Raw genomic sequence first — 9,674 nt, 5'->3', positions numbered from 1 at the left:
TTATTTCACAGCATTTTTCATCTCAGAATTTCTCAGAGTGAAGATTGGTGGGTTCGGCATGGGGGTTATGACTGTATAAAACACACTCAATAATTTGTCAATGGGGAACATCTTAGCAGGTCTTATGTACATGAAAATACATGGAGGGGCGCCTGGGTGGCTCAGTGGGTTAAGCCGCTGCCTTCGGCTCAGGTCATGATCTCAGGGTCCTGGGATTGAGTCCCGCATCGGGCTCTCTGCTCAGCAGGGAGCCTGCTTCCTCCTACTCTCTCTCTCTGCCTGCCTCTCTGCCTATTTGTGATCTCTCTCTGTCAAATAAATAATAAAAAATCTTTAAAAAAAAATAAAGAAAGAAAATACATGGAACAAGAAAGAATACCACACAATGATGTGGGAACCACAGGTCTGGAGGGCTTTCTGCATCCCTTCTGAACTAAAGTTCTTTAGAGAGTGCAAGATGACTTGTGCCTGTTTTCAGGCACACTGGTGGCTCAGGGAAAATAGATTTTGAAATAATGAAAATAGATCACAAACTTGGTCATTTCCCTTCCCTCCACACTTCTTCTGGCCCATAAGAGATGAGCAAGAACACAAACACAATAGTGCACATCATCCCTCCATTGGCCACCACTAACAGGTCACTGACATATGTGTCAGTACAAACCAATTTCATTAAGGGGTACATGTCACAGGAAAAATGGTCAATGATATTGGGACCACAAAATGGGAGCCCATAAATAGTACTAACTTGAATAACTGAATTCAGAAAACCTCCAGCCTAGGATGCTACCAGCAGCACAACACACACCCACTAAAAATAATGCAAGGGCTTACAGATGGCCACATAATGGTCATAGGCCATCGCCAGCAGAAGAAAGACCTCTGAGCCACCAAAAAAGTGCTCTGTAAATAGCTGAGTTATACAAAATGGTATTTTCTACAAACAACAAACCTGAAATCAATCCAGGGCAAATGCAAGAGGAATATAAAAGACAAGTTAGCAAGAAACAAGTATATAGGTGACCCAAGGGTCTTACTGACAGCTATAGTCACCACAATGAGCACGTTGTCCGCCACAGTCAAAATACAGAAGAGCAAGAACATAACAAAAAGGACCTTCTGTTCCTTTGAATCCCAGGTGAGGCCCAAGAGGACAAAGTAAGTTACATTGTTTCTTGGGTCCATCTAGTCTGGATGGGAGTGACTTCTCGTATTAGAATGAGGTGATCTACCAAACAGAAGAGAAAGCCTTTAAATGCATTATAAGGTAAATCTTTTATTGATTCATTCCTTTAAAGATTGTGGCAGGAGTACCTATTTGTGTCACATTGTGATTTCCAAGCTGAAGAAGTCATGGTTTCCTACACTCAGTGACAGGGTACATAATAATATTCAATGAAATAAGTGTCAATATAAAGGTAGTCAAACAATGCAAAGATCAGGGGTAAGAATATATCAACCAAACAGCAATCAAAGTAGGTTTCACAGAGGAAGCTCTCCACCCTGAAATTTAAAGAAGTGGAAGTACACGAGGGCAATGGAATTCCATGTTAAGTGTGCACAGTTTATACTTGAGACTCATTTAGGGTAACTGACATATTCAAAGTGAGTGAGACAAATAGGAATGGAAAGTCACTGTCCTGGATTGTCTCTTCCTTCACTGAGACCTATTTCTTATGCTCTTTGGTTGTATATGCCCCCTTTTCCTAACCAATAAATGCATCCAAAGTAGTTCAGAGTTTCTCTCTCCTTTAATTTTTAAGCTTCATATATGGAACATCTCCAACTCTAGATATCTCCAGTTGGATACCAACTCAGTACTTACAAAAGCAATTTTCTTAAATTTTTCATTATAATCATAATGTTCCACAATTCATTAAATTACCACCTTCCATGTCATTGCTCAGACAGGAAATATCACTGTGCTTTCCATACCTTTCTTGTTCTCATATCACATACTGATACCTTTAACAAATCTTATTATCCCCCTGAAAATAGATCACAAACTTGGTCATTGCCCTTCCCTCCACACTTCTGGCCCACTGCACTACCTCCAAAGTCCTTTCCCTTTCATTCTATTTTCCACCAGTTTGTTTGAATGCAGCCCAAATAATCCTTTTTAAATCTGGTTCTGACCTGATCATTCCACTGTTCACAACATCTACAGTGGATTCCAATCACTCAATCATAATTTAATGAGTCACATTTCATATTTCCAGTAATAGAAACTGTAATTCCCATTCTGTAGTTGAACAAAATGAGAATCTGAACATCTAATTAATTTCCTTAAGTTCACCCTAAGTGATAAAACTAGAATTCGAAATGGAGTTCACATTACCTCAAAGTGATCTAATAAAGCCTCTGCCTTTGGCTCAGGTCATGATCCCAGCTTCCTGGTATTGAGCCCCACATTGGGCTCTCTGCTCAGCGGGGAACCTGCTTCCCTCTCTCTCTCTCTCTGCCTGCCTTTCTGCCTACTTGTGATCTCTGCCTGTCAAATAAATAAATAAAATCTTAAAAAAGAAATAGTCACACAATTGCAAAGCCTGGCTTCCACTATTTACTGTTCGTTTTACCTTGTGTAGGCATATCCACAATCTGAAGGAACATGATTTACTCATTCACAGGAACCTTGAATTCTTCTGTCATCCAGGTTGATAAGAGAGGACAAAAAGCTGCATTATTACTTAAGGATATATTTTATTTCATCTGACTATCCATTTTCTCCATGGAGTTTTCTGATTATTTAGATTTCATTTTTATTTGCACTGTAGATTACTTCATAGGAATTCCATAGTCCACATAGCAAAACAAAGGTTATCACATTAGGAAAGTTACAAAAACAAACAAAAAACAAACAAACAAGGAAATCCTATCCTTACATAAGGAGATAGCCACCAGCAATTTCTCAGGGAGATTTTTCTCAAGCAATTACTTTGCTCCTAATTTCTAAATAGAAAATACTGTTCATCTGGTTAGTCCTTCTCATTCTATGGTATCAGTTTGGCCAGAACGGTTGACGTGAAATTTTGAGAGAAGCTCCTCCTTTTTCATAGGTAAAGTTTTAAGCTTATGGAGGACTTTCTGAAAATTTTATCAGTTCTTTAGAGCATAGCATCTTCTTCCCTACAGGGTCAAAGATCAGTAGACATTTCATCCTTCCTAATCACATTTATCATTAAGTCCTAGAGTTAGAAAGTGTCCAAGACTGATTCTTGTTTAATTGCATTCACTGGAATTTTCACAAAAATCTGAAAGTACATTTAAATATAAAGATAATAGTAGACTAAATCATATAATAAAGATCTAAAAGACATGACGTGGAGAAAATAAATAGTCTTCAAGCCATTATCAGACCTTTGCCAGTCAAGAATAGAATTTCAGCCAGTCATTTTTTCTGGTAGAGATAATATTATCATTTATTTCCCCACTTTTCAGAGTAAGTTTTTATTTTTTTTAGATTTTATTTATTTATTTGACTGACAGAGATCACAAGTAGGCAGAAAGGCAGGCAAGGGGAGGTGGGGAGCCAGCAGTCTCCCTGCTGAGCAGAGATCCCAATGTGGGTCTCGATCTCAGGATTCTGAGGCCATGACCTGAGCCAAAGGCAGAGGCATTAATCCATTAAACCTCCCAGGTGACCCCAAAGTTATTTTTCCTTCATTTTATTTAATAATGAATCTATTCTGCCTAGAAGTGTGGTTACATATATTAAATATTCACAAATTTAAATGTAATGTCTATGCAAGTTTTTGTTTTTGTTTTTTAGTTTTTTTTTTTTTTAATGGAGTACCTATGTTAGCAAGAAATGTGTTATGAGTGAGGATACAGCAATTAATGAAAGGGAAAAAAATCACAAACAAGGTCTTTCCTGAAGGAACCCTATATTCTCATAATAAAGTCAGTAAATAAAGGAACAATTTGATAAACTAATTACAGTTATCACCACAGCTAATAAGAGAACAAAGAAAGTACTCAGGGAAAATTCTTCTATGGAGAAGGTGATCAGAGAAGGCCTTTCTTCAAAGAGGATGTTAAAACTGAGTTGTAAAGGACAGAGAGAGGCTACCACAGAAACACTGTTATAGGTAGTAAAATTAGGTAAACGTTCTAATGAATTTGTTCTCATTTCACTGACGGCATGACCTATATGTAAAAAAAGCTAAAAATTTCACAGGAATTTTTATTCTAATGGTATTGTGAAATACAGTGGTGAGCATGGACACTCTGATCTTTTTCTTGATTAAACTGGAAAAGCTTTCAACGTTTCCTGCTGAGTATGGTGTTAGTTGTGGATCTGTCATATATGACCATTATTATATTGAGTTACATTCCTTCTATGAAAGGTTTTTTTTTTTTAATCATGAAAACATATTGGAATTTCTGTGCTACCAATTTATAATCCATAGAGGATTAAGAAAACAATTTCTTGGGGCGCCTGGGTGGCTTAGTGGGTTAAAGCCTCTACCTTCAGCTCACGTCATGACCTCAGGGTCCTGGGATTGAGGCTCTTGTTGGGCTTTCTGCTCAGTGGGGAGCCTGCTTTCTCCTCTCTCTGCCTGCCACTCTGCCTACTGTGACCTCTGTCTGTCAAATAAATAAATAAAATCTTAAAAAAAAGAAAACAATTTCTTTTACTAGAACATGGAAAAAACAAAATACTAAAGAATAATCTTAAACAAGGACCCAAAAGTCTTCTACACTGAAAAACTGTATAGTGCAGATGAAAGGTACTCTAGAAGACACAGATAAAAGGGAGGAATGACATTTATGAATTTTTATGGTTCATGCTATTAAGTTGTCAGTGTTATCTAAAGTGATCTACAGATTCAAAGCAATTTCTACTAAAATTAAAAAAAAAAAAAAGTTTTCTTCCAGAAATAGAAAAATCCATGCCCAGCAGGCAAATAACCCTGGGGTAACAAACAAACCAATTGGAGAACTTCCTGGTTCTAAAAATAACTAAAAAGTACAGTAATCAAAACTTTGTGATATCGGCATAAAGGCAGACACAACAATGGAATAAAATACAGATCCTAGAAATAAACCTTTGCCTGCATGTTCAAATGATTTTCAACAGATGACAGAGCATTCATTGGGAAAGGACAGATGCTTCAAAAAATAGTACTGAAAAACTGGATATCCACATGCAAAAGAATGAAGTTCAACCCTTAATCACATGCACCATACACAAAAATTGAATCAAAATGGATCAGAGACCTAAATTACCACCCAGAACTATGAACCTCTTAGAAGAAAACTTCATAATTTTGGATTTGGTAACGATTTCTTGGGTAGGACATCAAAACCACACACAAGAAAAGAAAAAAATTCATGAATTACACTTTATCAAATTTGAGAACTTTTCTACATCAAAACACACTATCAACAGAGAGAAAAGTCACCCCACAAATGAGAGAAGATATCTGAAATTGATTTATTTGATAATCTGCTGGTATCCAGAATACAAAACAAATTTACACATCTCAAAAACACACATACCAAAAAAAAAAAAAAAAAAAGAAAAGAAAAAAAGAAAGAAAAAGAAAAAAAAGAAAGAAAGAAAAAAAAAACTGATTAAAAATGAGCAAAGGACTTCAATAGGCATTTCTCCAAAGAAGATATGTGATGCCATATAAGCACATGAAAAGCTGCTCAATGTCAGTAATAATTAGGGAAACACATTTCAAAACCATAATGTAATACTACTTCACACCCAACAGGAGAGTTATGACCACAAAATGTTAAAATTGTGACACATGTAAGACAGTGTAGAGATCAGAACAACTCTCCATTGCTGGTGGGAATGCAAAATGATGTAGCTGCTATGGAAAATGCTATGGTACTTCCTAAAAAAATAAGCAGAAAAATATTATATGAGCCACAATTCCACTTTGTAATATATACACAAAATAATAAACATTATAGTCTCAAATAGATATTTTTATATCCATTTTCATGGCAGTATTATTCACAATAGCCAGAAAGTAGAAGCAGACAAAGTGTGTTCAAAGTGTGATAAATGTATAAACAGAATGAGGTATATTCACAGAATGGATTATTATTCACTCTTAAAAATAAAGGAAATTCTGACATGCGTTAAAACATACATATCCTGTAATTCACTCTGCCAAGTGAAATGAGACAGTCACAAAAAGTCAGATATTGTATGATTCCATACACACAGGTACTTAAAGTAGCCAAATTCACAAGCAATAAGAAAACAGAATGGTGGCTGCCTAAGGCCCAGAGAGAGGGAATGGGGAATTAATGTTTAACGTGTGTTGAATTTCAGTTTGGGAAAATGAAAAAGCTCTGGAGATGGATGGTGCTGGTGCCCACATTACAAATGTCAATTAACTTAATTAACCATCATGACATCACTGGACTGACATCATCATTGAATTGACTCAATGCCACTGAACTGTACATTTACAAATGGTTAAAAATATAATTTTGTTATTTGTATTTTACTACAAGTTAAAAACTACATTTAAAAAATAAGTTGCCTTTATTAACGGTGAATGATGTCAACATAAACTACAGCACAATGGCTAGAGTATATGCACACATCATTGGCTTTACATTCACCTGTTTAGATAGTACATATAAAACCCAACAACTAAACAAGTAAATTCAAATCTCCAGAGCTATGTGTCCTGACAATCTGCTTTGTGCAAGAACTCTAACTAATCCTCACAGGACATTGACCTTTGACCATAAACTGGACATTAGGTAAATCTAAATATGATATTTTTATAATGACAAATAATCCCCCTCTGTCTTCCCAATGCTGTATGTCAAAATAAACATACTTTGAACAAACACTATTCATGTGCTTCTGAACAAATTATCTTCTTTTCTCATTCCATTTAATAGACAAATTTATTTTAGGAAGTGGTGGATATCTCTCAAAGTTACGCCTTCTACCTCAAAAGTTCCTCATGGCATTTTTCACCTCCAAATTTCTGAGTGCAGGTTTAAGTTTAACAAGGAAATCACCATGCTATACAACACAGTCAGAGCTTGATCAATGGAGAAGGTGGTGAATGGGTGCAAATACATAAATATGCAGGACACAATACTAAGACCACAACAGTGACATGAGAGACACATGCATGGATTTGTGTCTCCCCTCCAAGCTACAGGTTCTCAGTGAGCATATGATGACCAACTAGGAGACCATCAGGAGGAATATTTTCACAGGCAGATAAATCCACTTTTGACAGAAACAGAGATACCACAGGTATGAGTGCCCATGCAGATGAGTTTCAGCCAAAGGTTTATGTCATGCACAAATGGTCTATGACAATGGAGCCACACACAGGCAGGCACACTGTGAAGAGGACCGAAATGTTGCAAGGATAAAGCCTCTAGTACATGCCAACTGAAAGAGGAAGCCATATCCCTGTTACTTGTGATGATTTCATAGTACAGACCTTTACAGATGGCTGCACAGATGCTCAGCAAAGACTTAAGTTACATACTCCCTGAAAGAGATGCTTTTTGGTACAGCAAAGTGCCAAGTAGCATTTCATGGTGGGTGGGGTGAGGGCAACATCATGGTTGAATAACAGCACATATATAGAAGGGATGAGACACACAGGTAGAAAATGGAAGCAGTGTCCAAGGTCATGAAAGATGTCCTGTTGAATGAAAACACCTTTCATGGATAAGAGTTCTTAGTAGGCAAAAGTTGTAAGCTCTTCCTAAATTAATCTTCCTAAGTTGAATCTTCTTAAAAATAGTAATCATTTTTTCTTTTAACAACTAAACCATGATAAACTTATTGAAATTAATTGTAAGCTTATTTTAAATGTTAAATTTACTTTTCTTATTTAAATGTAAACTAACAATTTTGTTTTACACTTGATTTTGAAATGTAAATATGCAAGACCATGCATAATTCTGAAAAAGGAGAGTAATGAGAACTATTAGTCTTATCACATATCAAAATGTGTTCTATATCAAGGCAATTATATTACATATCAGTTGTAACATGAATAAAGAGACCAATTGAACAGAATTAAGTCCTGAATCAGATCCAAATATATATTGGTAGTTAAAATATAATAGTCAGGATTTTAAGTTAATGGTACAAAGAAAATTATACAAGTATTAAAAAAAACCTAAATTTTAGAAGAGCAATTAAAATTTTATCCCTCTTTAGCTCCTTTATCAAATAAAATGCTTATGAAGCAAAAGTTTTAATGTATGATATATAACCTCAAAAATGTTTTATTTTTTAAAGAGTTTATTTATTTACTTGACAGAGAAAGAGACAAAAGAGAGAGGGAGCACAGCAGGGGAAGTGGGAAAGGAAGAAGCAGGCTCCCCGCTGGGCAAGAAGCCCCATGCAGGGCTCAATCCAAAGACCCTGGAGATTATGACCTGAGCCAAAGGCAGATGATTAATGACTGAGCCAGCCAGATGCCCCAACCTCAAAAATGTGTTGTTGTTGTTGTTGTTGTTGTTTTAAATATTTTATTTATTTGACAGAAAGAGAGTTCACAAGTAGGCAGAGAGGCAGGCAGACAGGGAGGAAGGGAAGCAGACTCCTTCCTGAGCAGAGAGCTCAATTCAGGGCTCTATCACAGGACCCTGGGATCATGACCTGAGTCAAAGACAGAGGATTTAACCCACTGAGCCACCCAGGCACCCTTCAAAAATAGTTTAAGAATTAAGTACTAAAATAAACTTGAAGAATATTTTGGAATGAAAGAAAAGCCCTTAAAAGGATTCAGGACACAGGATTCAGTGTATTGTTCTGTTCATCTATCTGACTATATTCTCTTTTTTCTTTTTTTTCTTTCTTTTTGGGTTCGATTTTGGGTCTCTTCAGATTTGTTTAATGCATATTTCTCAGGGGTTGTTGTTTCCATTTTAATTCTTTCTTCTCTCATTTATCTATTCTTCTCTGGACAGAATGACAAGACAGAAAATCTCACCTCAAAAAAGAACAAGAGGAAGAACTGACTGCCAGGGTCCATATCAGTATGTACCTAAGTAAGATATCAGAACTAGAATTCAGAATAACAATTATAAAGATACTAGCTAGGATTGGGAGAAAAAAAAAAAAATAGAAGACACTAGAGCATCCCCTTCTGGAGAAATTAAAGAACTAAACCTAACCAAGTTGAAATAAAAAAGGCTATTAATGAGATGTAATAAAACATGGAGGCTCTAATTGCTAGGATAAATGAGGCAGAATAAAGAATTAGCAATACAGAAGACAAAACGATGGAGAATAAAGAAGTTCAGAAAAAAGAGAAATAAATAACTACTAGATCATGAAGGGAGAATTCTAGGAAAAGGGACACCACAAAAGAAGCAATATTTAAATAATTGGAATCTGAGAAAAAAAGATAAGAGAGAGGGAGGCAGAAGGTACATTGCAGCAAATTATATTGGAGAACTGCCCTAACCTAGGGACAGAAACAGGCATCCAACTCCAGGAGGCATAGAGGAACCTGCTTAAAATGTATAAAAACAGGTCAACACCCTGACATGTAATAATAAAACTTGCAAATCTCAGAGACAAGGAGAAAATCCTTCAAGTGGCTCAGGACAAGAGGTCTATAACATACAAGGGTAGAAATATTAGATTGGCAGCTAATTCTCCAGCATCCTCGCAAGCGACAAAGGACGGGCATGATATATCCAGGGTGCTAAAC

General features: G+C 36.2%; 1 pseudogene; it reads right to left on the bottom strand.

Moving 5' to 3' along the window:
- LOC122914350 lies at positions 1–1,185 on the bottom strand (annotated as a pseudogene).
- Between the last annotated feature and the right edge of the window lie 8,489 nt (positions 1,186–9,674).

This window comes from Neovison vison, chromosome 7 (assembly GCF_020171115.1).
Source record: "Neovison vison isolate M4711 chromosome 7, ASM_NN_V1, whole genome shotgun sequence".
Lineage (NCBI taxonomy): Eukaryota > Metazoa > Chordata > Mammalia > Carnivora > Mustelidae > Neogale > Neogale vison.
This window is presented reverse-complemented; position numbering and strand designations above follow the sequence as displayed.